At 37.6% G+C, this 22,028-nt stretch overlaps 1 protein-coding gene across 4 annotated transcripts in view; it reads right to left on the bottom strand.

Moving 5' to 3' along the window:
* The window catches only part of LOC115210860 (kelch-like protein 9), a 360,010-nt gene that overhangs the window by 107,866 nt on the left and 230,116 nt on the right, over positions 1 to 22,028 (bottom strand). Inside the window, exon 4 of one of the 4 annotated variants that reach the window (XM_036502264.1) lies at positions 20,691 to 20,779. The exons of the other annotated variants lie outside the window; for them this stretch is intronic. The gene's annotated coding sequence lies outside the window, so the exon portion shown is untranslated. The remainder of the gene's footprint in view (positions 1 to 20,690; positions 20,780 to 22,028) is intronic. 4 annotated transcript variants of the gene reach the window in all.

Below are 22,028 nucleotides of genomic sequence, written 5' to 3'. Positions count from 1 at the left end.
CAATCCATATAAAATAGGAATACAAGCAGTTATTAAAAAACATGGATATAGCTTATCAAAATCACTTACAGCTGTTTCAGCCTATAGATAATAGCAACTCATTGTGCCTATATTAGTCAAGAAGGAGTACAGTTGGACATTTATTTGCAATCACTACAATTATTTTAATGCAACGTAGTCCTCCAGGCTTGCAGGTATTTGGTTATGTAACCATTTTCCTGCAGTATGAAATCTAGTTGTGTTTCCTCAGGTGACATATAAATACTGTAAGTTCAAATTCTCGACTTCAAGAGCATCATATCTGTCTGTCATAGCCTGGTGTTAGTAGTAGCCACTTAATTGTATCAAGAGAGGTATTGTGGCTAAAGGCCTATTGGCAAACTGTACTCTACCACATTCTTAAACATAATTATATAACATAATTATTTACACATACACATTCACACATACTATACAATCATCTCCTGCAGTTTCTATATGCCAAAATCCACTCATTCATTTAGTCATCTGTATGTGTGCATGTATGGATATATGTATGGGCAGGTTTGTGCATGTGTGAATTAGTAGATTCTGCACTGAAGTGAAAAATCACTGAATTATGAACAATATTGTTGTCTCTTGTCATTTCTTTGTCGATAAATCAATTGTCAGTTCTGCACTTTCAATGAAAGTCAGTGAAACTAAAAACTCACTCACTTGAAAAGCAGGTAAAGGCATCCGGTTCAAAAACAATACCATAACAATACGTATTAGTCTAACGAAGTGTTTTAAAGATGGAGTTCACATGGTTGAGCCCATGTGAGCCCCATCTAAACCCGTACTAGTTTGGAAAATAGGTAAAATACAAATGAATGGACAAATGATCAACTAAAACTCTTGAAGATGGTATTTAAGGATCACCACATCACCATCCTCATATAACATCATCAACTACTACTACTACTACTAATAATAATAATAATAATAATAATAATAATATATATATATATATATTATATATATATGATGTGTTTCCTTTAGTTTTTGTCTACTAAATCCCCTCAGAAGGTTTTGGTCAGCCCAAGACTATAGGGGAAGATACTTTCCCAAGGTGCAAAGCAGGAAGATTGAACCCAGAACCATGTAGTTGGGATGGAACTAAGAAAGAAAATTTGATTACACCAAACATACTCTTTACCATTAAACAAGCTGAAAAAAAATGTACATCAATAATAAAAAAATTTTATTTGTCTGTAGCATATTGATAATTTAGAAATTACCGAGTTAAAAGTGAAGTGTTTGGAAAACAGTCTTGAAACATTTTTGCTTCCGTGATTGAAATAATATGAATAACAAGAGTCTGAAAAAAAAGCTATAAACATTAAGGTAGCAAAATTGATTTACAAGAATACAAAGCATATTAAGTTTCTGCAACCAGACTATTAAAATAAATAGCTATCAAGTTCTTCTCAACAGATAATGTTTATTTACCTTTAGGAATAGATCAAAACAAGAAAGAAAAAATTATCCATTCTAAAACTATAAATCAGTTTCCATGCTGCGAAGGAAGATTTTGTGGGCTTTTAATTCATTGAAACAGTAAGAATAACCTGAATAAATTTGATTCCTTTGTCAAAGTCTCCTGCCTTCCATCTGTGTATATGTGCATAAAGTATTAACTACAGTCATTTAACTCATGAAAAAAGAAGCAATCAGAATCACTTTATTTAGATCAAATCAAACGTTCAATTTTATGCGCTAGTATTTCAGGGTCGTTTTTGTTTTTTTGTTTCGTGAGGGTTTTTTTTTTCTTTCTTTGTTTTTTTTTTTTGGCAGAGGTACCTATTAGTGCCCCACTGTGACCTCAGCCCTTCAGCTGGAACTAGTAAATGAGTGATTTCAAAACCAGGTTAAAAAAACAAACAAAATCCAATACAATAATACAATTAACTGAAATTGACTTTATTTGCATATGCAATTAACCAACCGGTTTTACTGAAATTAACTAAATTAAGCAATTAGCAGGTATACAATTAAACAGAATTGACTGCATTATTATACCTGCAAGCAGAACTACAAAGTAATGCGGCAAACAAATTAAACAATACTCAATACATATTAAAGAGTAAATGTTCAATTTAATGGTTAAATTAAATACTATTCCACTACTTAAAGTTTCATGCCAACAGCAGGATTGCTATTTTTCATATGAATATTAAACTTTTACACATTTAACTACTATAAATTTATTAAAAGATTATATTTATATTTTTTATTCTTAGCATTTTCAATCCTTTATTCTTTCCTTTATGAGCTGCTGTCATTAGATTGCACTCCTGCCAGGGCACAGCCTTCAGCAGTTTTAGTCAATCATAGTGACCCTCACTTAATAATCATTACTCAACATTCACTATATGAATGTTGAGTAATGACCAAAAGTGGCCAAAATGGGGTTCCTCCTAAGAGTTTCTGGAGTAAAGTTACTTGAGAGCGTGTGTAGCTCAGTGATCAGGGAGTCTCTCCAAGTTGAGCTGCTACTTCTCTGCACTGAGAGGTCACAGCTCCTGTATTACAGGCATGTTATTAGAATGCCACAGGAAAGGATTATAAGACTCTTGAAGCCAAGCTGATTGGCAAGAAACGTCAGGATAGACCAAGAACAAGATGGTTGGATAATATCCATAGTCTCAGTTGGTCATGCCTGGGAATCCAGCCAGAAAATCTAACGGTTGTTGCTTCTGATAGGACCCTATGGAGGAGGTGCCTATGGCTTCTACCTCCATGACCTTCTTTGGAATAGTGGGTGAAGAAAATGGATGGACAGATGAATTTATTTATTGACCTATATTACAAGCACAGGTGTAGCTATGTGGTTAAGAAGTTCATTTGCAACCATGTAGTTTCAGGTTCAATCCCACTACATGACACCTTGGATTTCTACCACTGTACACACTTTTCTTTGCCCTAGAAATTACATTTGGTTTGTTATATCAACATTTTTCAAGTGTTTTGAGAGTAATATTTCGCCAGTTTTCTCTCACATTAATTTTTTAGCATTCAAATTTCTTTGTCAAATGTATTGCTTTTAACTCATATTGTTTAAATTAGTCACACATAATGTCACAGCTTCAAGATTTTAACGGGTTGTTTCTATATTTTTAGAATGACATTGTAGAATAGGTGTGAAAGGCCAGACCTGGCCAGTTTGAAAAGAAAACAGGTAGAATACCTGGGCTGAATGTGGTCAGTTTAAATAAATGGATTAAGGGTGATCATTTCCTCCACATCAATGTATCCTTTCTACAAATAGCAATGCATAATATTTTGGCCAAGACATTATACCTTATAGGTAGATAGTATCATGATGGCATTTTTTAGTGGTTAGTGTTAAATGTTTTAGGTGCCTATGTTTTTGCGAGTAGACATTAACACAATCTCAACTCTCCAATCCTTTGACCTAGTGGCACAGCTAAGGTATAACAGCTGAAAGAAGAAGCTGCACCAGCGTATGGCTGGTACACAGTTTTGGCTCTGTAAACTGGCACATCATGAAATAAAATGACTTACTGAAGGACAAAGTAATACCTGTTCCAGGAATTCAGTTCAAATGATTGCAAGCAGAATACTATAATCCCTAGACCATATACCTTTGCACACAAATGCACACACACAGACACACACACATGAACAAACAGATAGACAGATATATATATATATATGTGTGTGTGTGTGTGTGTGTGTGTGTGTGTGTAGAGAGAGAGAGAGAGAGAGACATGTGTATGCACACGTGTGTGTGCATATGTAAACGTGTGTTTGCATGTACTTGTGTACATAGGAGATAATAGTCCATAATTAGTTTTCACACATCTTGAGTTACAAGCAATAAATTTGTGTTCAGCCTGAGTGCAAAGCATGCCAGGCTTGCCCTACCTTTCAAGAATGTATGCCTGCTAAAAGAAGCAAAAAGTCACATATATCAAAGTGTGATGACAGAGGTGGTGGGCAAGTCAATCCACAATGACATGCTACCTTACAATTTTGTGGCTTTCTGTCTAATGTAAGAAATTATCAATTATATTATATGAAGTTCTTCTTGCTGTTGTTGATGATGGTGATGATGCTTGTGGTGGCTGTCAGCATCGTTGTGTTCATGGTGATGGTGATAATAGTGATGTTTATCATCGATGCTTTACTCAAAATGCTTTCTTCCTTCAAGGACCTCAAAATTCATGGGGTTACAGTTGCCTTCTGATTTGTTTAGCTTTGAGTCTCTTACTTATATTATGTGTGCATAAATATGTGAGTATAATGCATTTATATCTGCAAGCCCACCCACCTGTGCATGGGTGGCCAGCTACCCACCCATCCCTCTATTTATGTATGTATCTATTTATATATATATGTGTGTGTATATATTTGTATATGTATATATATATATTCATATATATATATATATCATCATCATCGTTTAACGTCCGCTTTCCATGCTAGCATGGGTTGGACGGTTCAACTGGGGTCTGGGGAGCCCGAAGGCTGCACCAGGCCAGTCAGATCTGGCAGTGTTTCTACAGCTGGATGCCCTTCCTAACGCCAACCACTCCGAGAGTGTAGTGGGTGATTTTATGTGCCACCGACACAGGTGCCAGACGAGGCTGGCAGACGGCCACGCTCGGATGGTGTTTTTTATGTGCCACCGACACAGGTGCCAGACGAGGCTGGTGAACGGCCACGCTTATATATATATATATATATATATATATATATATATATAGTGGCTGCTTTCTCTTATACAAGCAAAGCCATTGCTAGAAAGAATCATTGAAATGAGTCATTGACAACGCAATGTGAGGTTCTTATATGACTCCTGAAACCTGCCAAAGATTTGCACATTTTATTACATAATACATAGTTTTTGCTGGCTGGCAGAAGGAACCGGTGTGTGTGTGTGTGTGCATATATAAAAAAGTAAAGGCCCCCTTCAATCATGCACCTAGAATGTCACTTTCCAAGGCACAAGTCAGGCAAGGTTGTTTATGGATGGCCAGCAGTCACCCATGCATACCAGCCTCGCTCCTCAATGCCACTAATGTTACCAAAGGGAAAGGCAACTGCTGATACAGCTTGGCACCAGTGACCTCGCAACTCATTTCTACAGCTGAGTGAACTGGAGTAACGTGAAATAAAGTGTCTTGCTCAAGAAAAAAACACACAGCTCAATCCAGGAACTGAACTCACTACCTCATGATTGTGAGCCCAATGCTCTAACCATAACCCTTCAAGATATATATATATATATATATATATAATGTGCATGTGTCTTTTATGCTTCTCTCTCACTATTACTTAACAAATGGAGCTGTCTGTTTGTTTACATCTATGTAACTTAGTTTAGCAAAAGAGACCAACAGAATAAGTACCACACTTAAAAAAATAAGTACTGGAGTCAATTCATTCGACTAAGAATTTTTCAAGGCTGTACCCCAGCATGGCTGCAGTCTAATGACTGAAACAAGTAAAAGATAAAAGATATATAAATACATACACACATAATGTAAATATATATATATATATATATATATATATATATTATATCCCACAATTACTGACTAAGAACCTGGAAAAACATCCAGCCCATGGAAAGCAGACATAAAATGATGATGATGGTTATAATATATATAACATGGAAGCATACTGGGTACTTCTACTCAACCCATCCCACCACTGGGCTTCCCTACTCAACCCACATCATCCCTCTTACAACTTTGTCCCCTACTCTCTTTCACATTAATCCTTGACATTACTCTTCCCCTCTTCCTGTCTCCTCCATTATTCAACCCCAACACTGTTCCTTCTGTTAACCTTTCCATGACAATCCTCTCACAATAATAAATCTGTTTCTTACATCAGACTTTAACATGTACTCTTCCAGTTATGAGGGTTCTCTTTTTACCTTGCAAGCTACAAGGCCATCCTTGTTGGGGTATTGCCAAGAAGAAAAAAAAGACACAAAAGCACCCAGTACACTCTGAAAGTGGTTGGCAAATCAAACTGAATTGTAACAATGCAGGTCTTGAAGGGGATCTTCAGTTAAACATAGTGTTGATGCCATGAAAAAGGCACCCAGTACACTCTATAAAGTGCTTGATGTCAGAAAGAACACAGAGCTATAGAAACCATGCCAACACTGAGAGTATAAAATAGAGATTCTTGACAATTTTTTATCAATGGACTCCTTTGATTACTATATTATTCTGGTGAACCCCCATAGCCATTCAATGTTTAAAAAATCATTTTATTTACATTTCTTTCTAAACTTCTATTTTTCTTATACACTCATTCACTTGTACAGGTCCAACAACAGAAAATGTTAAAGAAAGTAACTTAGCCATTTCTTGCAATACATATGTTAAATCAAAACTTTTCATGGATCCTTAAAATACTAGTGCCGATTCCCAATTTATTATGTTGCTACCTTGGATCCCCCAAAACCTTATATGTGCCCCTAGGAGTCATATGGTTGAGAACCAATGGTTTAGAACATAATGTGGTCAGCCAAACAGTCAGATCTTGTCAAGTCAGCCAACCAGTGCCAACATGGAAAACTGATGATAAAATTATGATGATAATGCAAAATGAAAAAAGCCACATATGCCATAAACCAGACTACTGTGATACAACACCAAATAGACTAACTCAGAAACTAGAAGCATTAACCTTATAAGAAATAAAGGAATATTATTCTTTTACTAACTCTGAATAAGAACTGATGCTAACTACACGATCCAACATTTTCCATGCATGTCAGGATAGAAAATTAATGTAAAATGATGAGGACACAAATACATATATACATACACTCATATAGATATATCTTGTGTCTTGGGAGGGTCATTATGAAAATAATAATAAACACACATGCTGTGTGTGTTTCTTAATTTTATTATTCTAGGCACAATGACCATCCCAAGACTCAACAAGATTTGTTTCAAAACATGAATTCACATCAAGAATCTTGCAAACCAAATACAAAAACAAATACATACATACACACACACACATATATGTGTGTGTGTGTGTGTGGTACATACATACATACATATACATACACACACACAATTTAGCATATGTGTGTGTATGTGTGGTACATGCACATATTGTATATACATATATATGTGTGGTACATACATATATATGTACAACACATTTACACATAAGTATCTATGTGTATATATACATGTATCACCATTATTTTATAGCGTCCAATAATACTATACTTGTTCCACGTCCTCGCATTGTTGTATTTTCTCTTTGTGTTTTCATGTTTGGATTAACTTTATATATATGTATGCAGTATGTGTGTGTAGGCATCTCTCTCTCTCTCTCTCTCTCTCTCTCTCTTATCAAAGTCAACATGAATTCAAAAAGTAAATATATGAAAAAACAACATAGAAACCAAGAAGTAAAAGATATAATCAATTCTTGAAAATGAGAATGTGAATGTCTGGATACGTTGAATATGAATTTAGGTACTTTATCACTCCAAACTAACTCTAAAGAAACTGATAAGAAAATACAAAATAATCTAAAATAAATAAGATAAAATGTGAAGAGAATCATGAATTTAATGAAACTCATGCACATGTGTGTATATCATGCACACTCACTAATATATATATAGTCATATATACATTTGCATATATATACACAAGTGTGTGTGTATGTAAAATACACACAGATACAATATATACATGCATTCTTATTTCTGTCTGTGTTACCATATCTCCAAGTATTTCTTTTTCTGAACCTCTGCAACCCCCACTTCCTCCCCCCCAGATGGTAAACCTTTCAGATCACCTATACTGCTTGTCTACCTACCCTCACTGTTGGACTTCCACAGACTTCAACTTTGGCGAGACAGACATACCATGCTAAGGAAGCACATAAATTGTGAATCAGTCTCACAAGAGAGATTACATAGGCACAAAAGGTGTGGTCTCCATTGATAATTGTCCTTGTACTGATATTTTCACACATACACACACACAAATACCCTGCACATACTGAGATAGATGGGGAATAATATGCTTAGTTGCCTGCTGCAAAAATTTGTTTCCCATTCAGTGTTTACAATTCTTGCCATAACCAAAATCATGTATACATACACACATTTATACCTACATGCATGTGTGTGTGTGTGTGTGTGTGTGTGTATATATATATATATATATATATATATATTGCAGGACCAGTGAGAAATAGCAGCCATATTTCCTTGTCATCTTTAAGAATGAAAAAATATGAAAAACAGATTAGGGAATGTAGTCTTAGACACACTAAGTTTAGAAATAAAACTGAAGAGTATATATATATATATATATATATATATTCCTTTCTTCCTTTTCGCCCTTTTCAAGCCTAGCCAGGCTCATGGGCCCAGTTTCTGTGGCATATGTATTCCCCCCAGCTGGACGGGATGCCAATCCATTGCAGCGTTACTCAAGAAACAGTAAGAAAGAGTGAGAGAAAGATGGGAGTGAAAGAGTACAACAGGAGTCACCACCACCCCCTGCTGGAGCCTCGTGGAGCTTTTAGGTGTTTTCACTCAATAAACACACACAATGCCCAGTCTTGGAATCGAAAGCATGATCCTCCGACCATGAGTCCACTGGGCCATTGCTCCTCCACCATAAATTTATATACATGACTATATATGTATTCACACATATGAAAGCAGTTGAAGAGGCCAGGATAAGACATGCAAGACTCAAGAGAGATTTAAAGAAAAATGTTATGATCAAGAAGGTGAAATCACCTTTTGTGTGCATAGTTTGTGACAGACCATGCCTTTCCTTTGCTGGACTCAAATCTTATTTGCAGATTCATGGAAACGACCCTCCACCAACTATCCTGCCTATATGTCTGTGCATAACTTTCAATGCCATAAGGTCTGCAAATCTAATAGAGGCCTCAAAAGACATTTTAAAATCCACAAGGATTGGAACTTAACTGCAGCTCTTGGTGGTCCAAATTGGATATTCAATTTATGTTTTCATACATTGTCTGGTTTCAGGGAGACAAATTTTCCATGCACAATACCACATTTCTGGAGGTGACACTCATGGTAGGCCTTCCAGATGATGAGTGCAGGGATGTTCTTCTGCTTTTGAGGAGTGCCTGTGACACTCAAAACATTGCATACAACCCACTGCCTTGTCACTGTAAGCTTGCCGAAGCTTACTCAATGTCTCTGCAGCAGACTTCCCAAGTTTAATGCAAAATTTCATGTTGGCTCTTTGTTCTAACTTCCTGACCATGACAAAAATTGCAGACTACAGTATACATGTGATTACAAAAACACAAATTTCACAATTTATGAAGCAACACAGTGATGTCACTCAGCACTCCGCCTCATGAAAGACTGCTAGCTCTCACGGCACATGCAACCCTGTGCTGCTATCTGTTGGTGCACTACAGAACTAGTATGGAAACTTTTTGATACCACCTCATATTTTGTTATAAGAATTTTGTAAACGTCTGAGTGTATGTGTGTGTGTGTTTGTGCACACGTGTATGTGCATGTATGTGTGTGTTCAAGTGTATGCATATGTGTTTGTGTGTGTGTGCATGTGTTTGTGTGAAAGTGTGTAGATGTTATGGCAGAGCTGACATGTCAAATCAAAATCCCTCATGGTGTTTGGCTCTGTACCAGGTGCATCCTTTTACAAAGAACAACTTTGTCCCTACTCTTTGTCTCTTAAAAGATCTAAATAAAAAAACATAAGCAAGAGTCAAAGTACTGCAATTAGTAAAATATAATGGAGTAAAATGCCTGAATCCAGTTCCTCCAACATGACCAAAGTTCAATGACTAAAATGAGTAAAAGAAATATATAAAAAAAATAAGAAGGAAAGAATATATTGAAAATGGGCAAAGAACAAAGTGTTCGGACACTGACCATTTGCCCACCTGCCTTCACTGGACTATGTTGCTGTTCTTGTTATTGTTATTGTTGTTGTCGGCTTCAATGGCACCATCACCACTGCTGCCACCACCACCACTGTCACTACTATTTCCATCTTTCACCATCATCACCAACACCATATCACAGAGAATAATTAAATAGTAATTCAACCACCACCTCCACCACCACCACTGTCACCTCCACCACTACCACTTCCACCACACTCCTTTCATTCCACAGCACTTTCCACTAGCTAACACTTGCTAGAAGTTATAATCAATGGACTTTAAAATTATATACAACTTGCACGACTCATTGCTATGAAAATATAAATACAGCAACTCATAGCTATTTACATTTTGTTGTTGTTGTTGTCACTGTTGTTTAGTTCAAGGTCAACCATGATCAAATGCATTCCAACTGCGACCATCCTGCTTGTTTCTTTTGTGTATGTTTGTTTTTTTCTCCTTCTACTTCAGATTATGTATCTAGGACTGCATCATCCAGTTAAATGATATGCTATAAGTTAGGTTTGAGTGCTATTTCTAGGAGGCAAAGTGACAACAGAGAGCAGACATTGGTACATATTGTACAATTTTGTCTCCCATCCTTTAAGGCAGGAGAGAGTGGGAGAATGAAAAGTATCAGTCCGAAATGGAAGATTGACAAAACCATAAAATCTTCAGACTGGATGACCTGCAGTATTTGTTCCAGCTCTTTACATTCTGAGTTCAAACCTCATTGTGGCCTACTTTGATGATTGATTTAATTCTTTGTTTAACACTACCACCAGGCCCTTGGTCAAGTCCTTTCAGTATTTGTCCCAGCTCTTTACATTCAGAGTTCAAATTTCATTGTAACCTGCTTGGACAGTAAACTTAATTCATTGTCCAGTTTAACACAACCACCTGGTCCTTGGGCAGGTTTTGTCAAGTCCTCTCCACTGTAAGCAATCAAGCCAGGCTTCAATTTGTAGACACTTTCCTCCCTCTCTCCCTCTCATTGATCTCAGAGGCTCTGTAAAGAGTCATGGGTACTGCCTTCACTCTAAACTAAAACATGACCCCAACAACCTATAAACATTGTCTATTTTCAACCACTAGGTAATGGCAAAGTTGGGTTTCACATATTTTCTTTGGTTCACAGAATACCATTAGGTTCTTTTGAAATGAGTTGGAAAATACCAGTATATCACCCACCCATCCCAACTACTCCAGCTTCTCTCACCATCATTTGCTCCAGTCAAATCTTGCCCCATCTTTAAACATCTCCCCTCACATTCTGATGGAACATCCCCTCTATCTATTTTGTATCATTTATACTCCACTCCACTGTCTCCTGTGGGTCTGTCCCAATGTATCTCCAACACCATCTATTTCTCTCTCTCACTCTGACTGTCTATCTTTCTTTTTAACTCCATCTCTCTTCCCTTTCTTTTCCTATTGGGGTAGCCAAATGTTTCCTTCATAGTAAGACACCTATCTCTATCCCTCTATTATACTCTAACCTCTCGCCTGGCACAAAGTCACTTCCTTCAGTTCCACTCCTTCTCTGAGACGCCTTTGTCTGGAAAGTCACTTAGTGACCCCACTTATGTTGGTATCATGTAAAGAGCACTAGTGCTGGTGCCACATAAAAGGCACCCAGTACACTCTGTAGAGTGGTTCACATTAGGAAGGGCATCAAGCTGTAGAAACCATAGCAAAGCAGAGAATGGACCCGGTGTAGTTCTCTGGGTTGCCAATTCCTATCAAACTGCCCAACCCATGCCAGCAAGGAGGACAAACATTATATTATTATTATTATTATTATTATTATTATTATTATTATTATTATTATTATTTAGAAAACTCAAGTATCTTTAATGCACTGCATCACTGCACTAGTGCATGTTCATTCCTTTGCAGTAAAGTATAATACATGTGCTCATCTTTGCCCTGCTGCATAGCACTGAGGACAAGTGTCTTCGACTACAGCCCTAGGCTGACCAAAGCCTTGTGAATGGATTTGGCTGACAGAAACTAAAGAAACCTGATGTGTATATAGCAATTCAATAGTAAAAAAAAAAAAAATCAATATACAAGATCAGCAGAAGTCCAAAGGATGTTCACACCAGACCTGTCTCCAGATTTTGGTGTCTGGGGGTTGGGATGCATCAGAATATTCTGGGTGAATGCTAATGTGTAATAACGCTAAAACGGAGTTTCAAAATAAGTGTAAGACTGTAAATCTGAAGGTGCAGCATTAAATAGTGAGGGGGCTGAGCCATCCAGGACACCCCCTTTAGAGACAGGCATGGTTCACACTTACTATTGTAAGGCAGATGCTTAGAAAGGAAAACAATTATAAAGTAAAAGTTATACAGTGAAAGTATAATATTTCGGACATGCATGTGTGTGTACACACCCTTGTCTTGACATCATGATTGTAAATGAGCATCACGACCATACAAGCAATATTTCCAAGTAAAATATGTCTGGCTATGGGGAAATATTACCTTGCGTGTAAACAAACAGGCGGGGGTTAGTGACAGGAAGAGCATTTGGCTGTAGAAAATCTGTCTCAAGAAATTTCCTTTAAGCCATGCAGGCATGAAAGAGTAGATATTAAATACTCTCTTTTCTCTTTTACTCTTTTACTTGTTTCAGTCATTTGACTGCGGCCATGCTGGAGCACCGCCTTTAGTCGAGCAAATCAACTCCGGGACTTATTCTTTGTAAGCCCAGTACTCTTTTGCCGAACCGCTAAGTTACGGGGACGTAAACACACCAGCATCGGTTGTCAAGCAATGCTAGGGGGACAAACACAGACACACAAACATATACACACACTCTTATATATATATATATACGACAGGCTTCTTTCAGTTTCCGTCTACCAAATCCACTCACAAGGCATTGGTCGGCCTGGGGCTATAGCAGAAGACACTTGCCCAAGATGCCACACAGTGGGACTGAACCCGGAACCATGTGGTTGGTTAGCAAGAGGGTGTTCCATAACACTATTAGTCCTTTATTCAATGTGAACATGAGTGAAAATTACTAGAATAATAACTGACAATCCTTGTATTAACACAGTATACAGACTGACAAACCTCTTTCTTGCATTGTGTCCAGCTGGGACAGAATACTCTTTGTCAACAGTATAGTGAAAAAATGGTCAGATAGCATAAAGCAAATGGTGGCTGATAACATTTTATGGATACCATGAAACAGAAAATGTATAATATCTTATTAATTATTGTTATACTTGAGTATGGTCATACTTTGCCAATTAAACACATGCACTATATATTTGATCTTCACTTCAGCTTTATCATTATTATTATCATTTAGTTTCTTTGTCAAAAAAACTAAAATAACAATAATAATAATCCTTTCTGCTATAGGCACAAGGCTTAAATTTTTAGGGGGAGGGGCCTAGTCGTTTCACTGGTACTTAATTTTACTGATCCCAAAAGGATGAAAGACAAAGTCGACATAGACAGAATTTGAACTTAGAACGTAGCAGCAGACAAAATACCTATTTCTTTACTACCCACAAGGCGCTAAACACAGAGGGGACAAACAAGGACAGACAAACGGATTAAGTCGATTACATCGACACCAGTGCATAACTGGTACTTAATTTATCGACCTCGAAAGGATGAAAGGCAAAGTCGACCTTGGCAGAATTTGAACTCAGAACGTAGCAGCAGACAAAATACCATTAAGCATTTCGCCCGACATGCTAACGATTCTACCAGCTCACCATAATAAAGCTGAAATGAAACTGAATGTATAATGCATGTGTTTAATTGGCAAAACATGACCATCCCTAAGTATAACAATATCTGTTTCAATACATGATTTCACATCAAGAACCTGGCAAAACAAACACATAATCTTATTAACCCTTTAGCATTTAAACCCATCATATCCAGCCAAAATATTCAATCTGTTTTATGTTAAAACTGGCCAAACCAGGCCTCCCACACCTGACCACCAATGTCATGCTAAGGAGAAGCAATCTCATCATTGGAATCCCAAAGCTGCAAGATAATACCAAATTAATTCAAAACCATATAAATAAATGAGCATTTGGCAGAGTAATTTGAATGCTAAAGGATTAATTATTATGTTTGAAAGTTAGGACTTCCAAATATTTACAAAAGCTGATGGTGTACCAGTGAAATGTAATTGGTTGTAATTACTTTAAAATTTCAACATTTAACAAATCTTGTGCCTCCTGCTGCAATTTTTATTGCATACCCCTGCAGGTGTACGTACTCTTAGTTTGAGAACCTAACATCGAAGATTCCTTATCACTGTTATTTCTTTATTTAGCCCAAGGTGAACTTTGACGCAATAGACCTACGATTATTTTCAGATATCGTACATCAAAGATTACACTATCCAGCATGTCCCCTTTTTTTAAGACAGTGATGTGCAGTTTGAGGGAGACATGACTGTTTTTTTTTCTAGCAGGCCAAGCAATAGTGGTAGTGGTGGCAGTAATGCTGATGTCAGTGGTATAGCTGTAGTGTTGCTGGGTGATGGTTAAGGAAGTGGCAGTGTTGGTATGACAATGGTGGTGGTGGTAGTAGTGGTGATGGCAATAGGGAAATATGTGTTGGTGGTAGTGGTGGTGGTGGTGGTGGTGGTATGAGGTGGTATGGTGGAGGTGGTATGAGGTGGTATGGCAGTGGGAGTAGGTAAACCAAGCAACAAAGAAAAAGAAAAGTTGCCCCACCCCCACTGCCCTCCCCCTACCACCAACCCGCCTCTGTCAAATACAAAAGGGGGAAAAAAAAATTGCCAAGACAATGCAGTGTCTGTATTTTGTGCAGTTCAGTAGACACTGTGTGATTGGCCTTGGTGAAAAAAAAAAGATAAAAGGATTGGTGTGGAGGTGTGAGGTACAGTGGGTAGTGGGGAGGGCAGTTGCAATGAAGAGTGGTTGTGGGGGGGATTGGAGGGTGGTGGTGGTGGTGAGAACAGGTAAGAACAAATAAAAAAAAAATAAAGGAATGGAGCAAACATCAACGATGACATCAGCTACTACAACAACAACTACTACTACTACTAACACCACCACTGCCTTTGCTACAGCTGCAACAACAATAACCACTACTACTACTGCTACAGCTACAGCTGCAATGATAGCAGCAACAACAATTACTACTGATACTACTACTACTACAACTACAGCTGCAACAACAATGGCAATCGCTACAGTTGCAACAAAATTAACAACAGCAATTACTACCACCACCACCACTACTACTACTACTACTGCTACTATTACTACTGCAGCAACAGTAATGGTAACTTCTACAACTATTAAAGACAACAACAACAACAGTAACAAATTACATGAATGCAAAGGAATGCTATACAATAGACACATCCTAACACCATCTGCACCACCAACTACTACAGCATAAGCAATCATCCAATTGTGTATAGAGAGGTTCTGTCATTGGCCTGTAGAGGTTCCCTCGCTTTACTCTTTTTTTTAGAGGCAATTGTTGTTTTATTGTTGAGTAGAGTGTGATTATGTGTGCATATGCACACACGCATGTGTACATGCATGTGTATGTGTGTGCGTGTCGGGGTTGTATTTGAGGATGATTATATCCATAGATATTTGAACTTAGAATGCCAAAAAAAGCTGGAAGCAGATACTGCAAGACATTCCAGCTGAAACTTTATCATCATCATCATCATTGTTGTTGTCATCATCATTGTCATCATCATCATTATTTTCACTGTTGTTTAACACTTTTCACTTTTCCATGCTTGCATGCATATGGCTTGGATTGAATTTGTTGAGACAGATTTTCTATGGCTGGATGCCCTTCCTATCACTGACCTTCACCTTGGTTCCAAACGAGATAATATTTCTTCATGACCAGACTGGTTTTCACAGAATATTGGAAGTGAATGACATTCATTCACAACAACAATCACATGATGTCGAGAGAAGGAGATACAAACTTACATATTCACACATATACACGTACACAAATATATTATCCCTAACTCTCTACTGAACCCTAGGCCTGAAATTTTCAGCAGTTGCAAACATATACATAAATATATTTTGAAGAATTGGAATATTCTGCCTATATCTGATTAACTTGTCGATATCTTTCAAGCCTTATAATTTAAGGTCTAAGGAGGATAACTCTTTACTTTTTTACTTTTTACATTTCAGTTTTTTTGCGGGTTTTTTTCCATTTCTTTTAACCTTCTGCACTTTCTATATACTGCCTTCCCAGCTTTTTTGCACTTCTTCTCTTATTCAATTTTTTAAATATTTGTTGTATGTGGTTTGTGCTTGATGAATATGTTTGAGATATTTCTCAACACATGAAACTATTAGCAACACTTAAAGACATGTCTTGTGTCTTTAAATAGATAATATATATAAAAGAGTAAAAGAATATAGGTGTGTATGTGTGTGTATATGTGTGGAGGCACATAGCTGTGTGGTTAGAGTGTTGCACTCACAATTGCGATATCATGGTTTCAATTCCCAGACTGGATGTTGTTTTGTATTCTTGAGCAAAACACTTCAATTTACATTGCTCTGCAATCATTCATCTCATATGTGGCACATGGACATTTGATCACAATGAACAAATCATTTGTGTGGTTGTTCAGCAAGTAATTGCTGAGCCCTCATACGTTGTCTAATGACAGTAGAGTCCATTTCAAGATGATCTGAGTACATGGTATTGAGAAGCCACAATAACGGTGAAATATGAAGTATCAATATCTACCATTCTCAGTGGTTCCAAAAGTGAGTAGGTGGCCTTTAACTTTAACACTCAGTGTTGTGTAAGAAGCCTTCCCGGGACACACTATCCTGAAGCAAATTTGGCATATAAACAAAACACATACACTATTCATGTACACCTGATAATGTTATGTGTGTGTATATATATATATATATATATATATATATATATATATATATATATACATATATATACCCATGCTGCTAGCACGTAAAAAGCACCCACTACACTCTCAGAGTGGTTGGTGTTAGGAAGGGCATCGAGCTGTAGAAACACTGCCAGATCAGATTGGAGCCCGGTGCAGCCTCCTGGCTTGCCAGTCCCCAGTCAAACCATCCAGCCATGCCAGCATGGAAAACGGACATTAAACAATGATGATGATGATGATATATATAAACATACACACACACATGATGGGTTTCTTTCAGTTTCCATCTACCAAATTTACTCGAGGCCTGATGCTATAGTATAGGACATTTGTCCAAGATTACCATACAGTGGGACTGAACCCAGAAGCATGTAGTTGGAAAACAATTTTTTAGACCACAAAGCCATGCTTGCACCGAGCAATACCACAAATCTACCACACTTTATTGACTACCACAGAGGAATCCAAACTCAGAATAAAGGGATCCAAAATAGATACACCAAGGTAGTCTATATAACATTCTAATGAATATACTAATTTTCCACCATCCTCAGCATTTTGTAGGTATATAATTTATTCAATCCCAAGAATAACGAAAAAAAAATTGGTACTCTGTCAGTTATAGTAACGAGGGTTTCAGTTGATCTGATCAATAGAACAGCATGCTCATGAAATTAACATGTTGGTGGTTGAGCACTCCACAGACATACACTTTTAGCATAGTTCACAAGGAGATTCAGAGTGACACAAAATATGACAAGGCTGGTCCTTCGAAATACAGGTAGTACTCACTTCTGTCAGCTGAGTAGATTGGAGCAATGTGAAATAAAGTGTCTTATTCAAAAACAGAATACACCACTAGAAACTGAACTCATGGCCTTATGATTGAGAGCTAAATACCTTAACCACTAAGCCATTTGAATAAAAGAAAAAAAAACAGGAAAACTTTATGCAAATCATTAACTCTAAAGCTCTAATAGTTCTTCAATAACAGTTCCTAACTTTAACACAAAGGTAGCAGTTTTGAGGGGAAAGGGTTACTTAAAACCACCAGTCCCAGTACATGCCTGGTGCTTTATTTTACTGACATAGAGAAATAAAAGATTGAGTTGATGTTGGCAAGATTTGAACACAGAATGTAAAGAGCTGGAAAAATACTGTAATGCATTTTGTCTGACCCTTTTATGCATCTGTCAATTCACTGTCCCTTTTTAATGAACAACAACAAAAGTAACAACAACAACTACATCAATGAAGAACCAACAAGTGAGCATCTATGTGATTATCTAACTTGCTAGAAATACAAGCAAAACTGTCCTGCAAAATCACACCCTCCTGTCTTAAGAAAAAAGGAAAGGACGCATCACATAATGTAGGTCTAGATACAATATGTCTGAATAAAAGACAGGATAATCATCAGTTGGAATGCCTTTAATCATAGGCCTGCAGAATCAGTGCTGACCTGGGGCTAAACAACAACAATGGCAATAACTATAATAATCTGCAACAACAATGTGCAGCTGCTGACCAATGTAGAAAGATCATGCACTAAGACTGTGCATTTCAGTGCTACTGAAAGTATGCACATAACTGTTTAAATATAGCTGCAGGGCACCAAGTATGTTGCAGCTGTACCAGTGTGTGTTTTTATGTATTTGTACATATTTGTAAGTGATTACCTGTGCATATATGTGTCGGTGTGTATTTCTGAAGGATTATATGCACATATATTTATATATGCATGTGTATATGTGTTTGTATATGTATGTGTGTGTATGTGTGCATGTGTGTATTTGTGAGGGGTTAAGTGCACATGTGTATAGATGTGTGTGTATGCATTTGTAAAGGATTATGTGTGACTGCATTTGTGTGTATATGCACAAGATTATGTCTCTATGTATATATGTATATGCATATATTTTTGAGAGATTACATGTGTTTATGTGTGCACACTGGATGGAGATTATGTTGTGTGTGTGTGTGTGTGTGTGTGTTTATGAAGCTGTATTTATGGGTGTAAGGAATTATGCCTCTATGTACATATGAGCAGGCTAATATTTGTGTGTTAGTGTGCTTGAGTGTGTTTATTTGAAGGTAACTATGTCTATAGATGTTTGTGTTTGAGCATGTGTGTGTATGTGTGTGGCTGAGTAAAATTAGAATTATGGAGAAATGTGTGTGTATATGTCCATGCACCACAGTAAGTGTATTCATTTTGTGTATATGTGTGCATGACTATATTTTTAAATGTGTATGTAATTAGAATGTGTGTGTATGTGTGAGAAAGTGTGCATGTGCACATGTACAAGTGTTTGTGCGTGCATAATGAAATTGTGTGCAGATGTGGCAACCTCCAGGGATAGAGAGGGGGACACATCCTTCTACATGCACATATGCATTTTTAATATGTGTGTGTGTGTGTGTGTGTGTGTGAGAGAGAGAGAGAGTACATAGATTAAGCCAGAGCCTAATGATGAAGAATTTCACTTCGCAACCATGATGCCCCAGGTTCAATCTCACTGTACAGTACCTTTGGCAACTTTTCTGCCATATCCTCAAATTTACCCAAGCGTTCTCAATAAAATTTTATTGACAAACAGACAAGCACTGTGTTGCCAGCTGGACTGTACATGGTATTCAAACAACCAACCTTACCATATGCAATGTGTACACTGATTTTACCTGAAGATTACATGAAGAATGAAAGTGTTAGGGAAGTACTCAACTACTGATGCTCCTACACAAAGAGTTGGTATTTGGTATACAGATTTTATGCATTAATAGTCTTACCATTCATGATAAACCCATGACAAGAATGCAATTGCTCAGTAAATAGTATTCATCCAAATCCTGACAAACTATTTTTAATAATCTCTCTCATATATATAAATATATATATATATATATTGTGATAGTCTGCTCCTTATGCAGAGTTTGACCACCTCCTGTACCTACACCTTAGAACCATCATGGCATCTGATGTGGCTTTTTAAACCAGACAATGTTTTGAAAAGATACCCACATAAATTGTATATCTGATTTGGACCAAGAGCTGCAGTTAAATTCTGATCTCTTTTTTTCTCTCTATTTAGAACATTTTCCATAGCTTTTCAACATATTCTGTTAAGGGATCTAGTTTATCAGGATACAGATTTCCCAAGTACATCTGGTCCTGAATACAAATACCACTACCTAAAGAGCAAGAATTAATGATATAGGACTGAGAACAGATCCTTGATAAATATCTACCTTTATACTAATTTCACCACTAAATCCACTTCCATTTTTGACCTTGCATACAAAACAATTAGCCTGGACAGCTATTATTATAAACCATTCAGCAACACCATACTGCAGTTTCAGTGCCAACTAGACTACAGAGCAAGGGACAAAATTGAAGGCCTTTTTCTGGGCTGAAAAATGCAAAACAGAGCTATTAATTCTATTCAAACTGTCTCGCAATAAACTCATTGTGTCATTTGACACTCTAGTTCAAACGAAAATTGCATTTATCTAAACAATCCCTCATCATGCACTAACTTTGATACAAAGTTTGCTATATTCATGGACGGCGAGCTGGCAGAAACGTTAGCGTGCCAGACGAAATGCTTAGCGGTATTTCATCTGCCATTATGTTCTGAGTTCAAATTCCGCCAAGGTTGACTTTGCCTTTCATCCTTTCGGGGTCAATAAATAAAGGACCAGTTTCACACTGGGGTCGTTGTAATTGACTTAATCCCTTTGTCTGTCCTTGTTTGTCCCTTCTATGTTTAGCCCCTAGTGGGCAGTAAAGAAATATATTTTGAATATGTATTCACCAGTTTGAAGCCTCCACAACTATTCTTCTCCAGGAGAGAGGGACATCCTTGCTCTGGTATTAATAAACAATGGTACAGGTATGTTGATGCTGAAGAGCAAGCAAAAAATATCTGCTGTTCAGTACATGGAAAGATGTGGTGAGGTCAGGTGTAAACATATTGGGTTTTACGGATAGATTGCATGGGATTGAATAGAGAGAAGGAATATTATGCTAGCCATCCTATTGTTTGTTCCTTCTCGAGCCATGCCTGACTCATAAGGGCCGGTTTCCTGGTTTCCTTGGTGTATAGGTTCCCCACCTGGACGGGAAACCGGTCCGTGGCAGGTAAGATGCAGGAGGAAAGAGTGAGAGAAAGTTGTGGCGAAAGAGTCAGCAGAAGTTTGCCATTACCTTCTGCCAGAGCCGCGTGGAGCTTAGGTGTTTCACTCATAAACACACACACATCACCCGGTCTGAGATTCGAACCGCGATCCCTCGACCACGAGTCCGCTGCTCTAACCACTAGGCCATGTGCCTCCACAGCCATCCTATAGACATGTCTGATCAAGGCTAGCAAGAAAAAAATAGATTTTTAAAAAGAATAATAACAATGATGAGACTGACAATGACAGATTAAACCTGTACATATTAAGAGTCATATGACCAAAGAGTAGTGCAATGGCCATTACTGCTGTTGTTGCTGGGATTAGCTTAGATTCTACATCAAAGTGCAATAATTAAGAAGATGGAATAGAAGAGGAGAGAGAGAGCAAAGTTAGAAGAGTGAAATGTAAAGAGAGAAAGGGAGACAAATGAGGAAAGCAAAGTAAATATAAACATATTTAACAAAGATGACCACTGACTGCAGCAGTGCTGTTGTTGTTGTTGTTATCATTGGTGGTGGTTACAGTAATGGTGGTAGTTGTGGGGATAATGGTCAAGTTGATGGTAGCAGCAGCAGCAATGGAAGGAAGTAGTCATAGTGACAATGATGATGATGATGATGATGATGACGACGCCGACAATGTTATGGATGAAGGTGTTGGTTGCGAGGGTGGCAGGTGATGACAAGTGATGGTGAGGTTCTTGTTAAAGGGTGGTGTTGTGAAGTTGGTGATGGTGGTGGGAGGTGTGTGTGTGTGGAGGGCGATCTTTAGTAGATGGTTGAAGCAGACAATGACAGCAGGTGGTGGTGGTGACAATGACAAGTGGTTGTGTTATGGTGGTTGTAGTGGTGACTGTGACAAGGTGATGGTAATAGTGGTGATTGCAATGATGATGATGGTGCTGGTGCTGCTGCTGCTGCTGGTGGGGGTGGTGGTGATAGTGACAGTGGTGACTGCAATCCATGGTGAAG

This window comes from Octopus sinensis, linkage group LG4, assembly GCF_006345805.1.
Source record: "Octopus sinensis linkage group LG4, ASM634580v1, whole genome shotgun sequence".
Classification (NCBI taxonomy): domain Eukaryota; kingdom Metazoa; phylum Mollusca; class Cephalopoda; order Octopoda; family Octopodidae; genus Octopus; species Octopus sinensis.
This window is presented reverse-complemented; position numbering and strand designations above follow the sequence as displayed.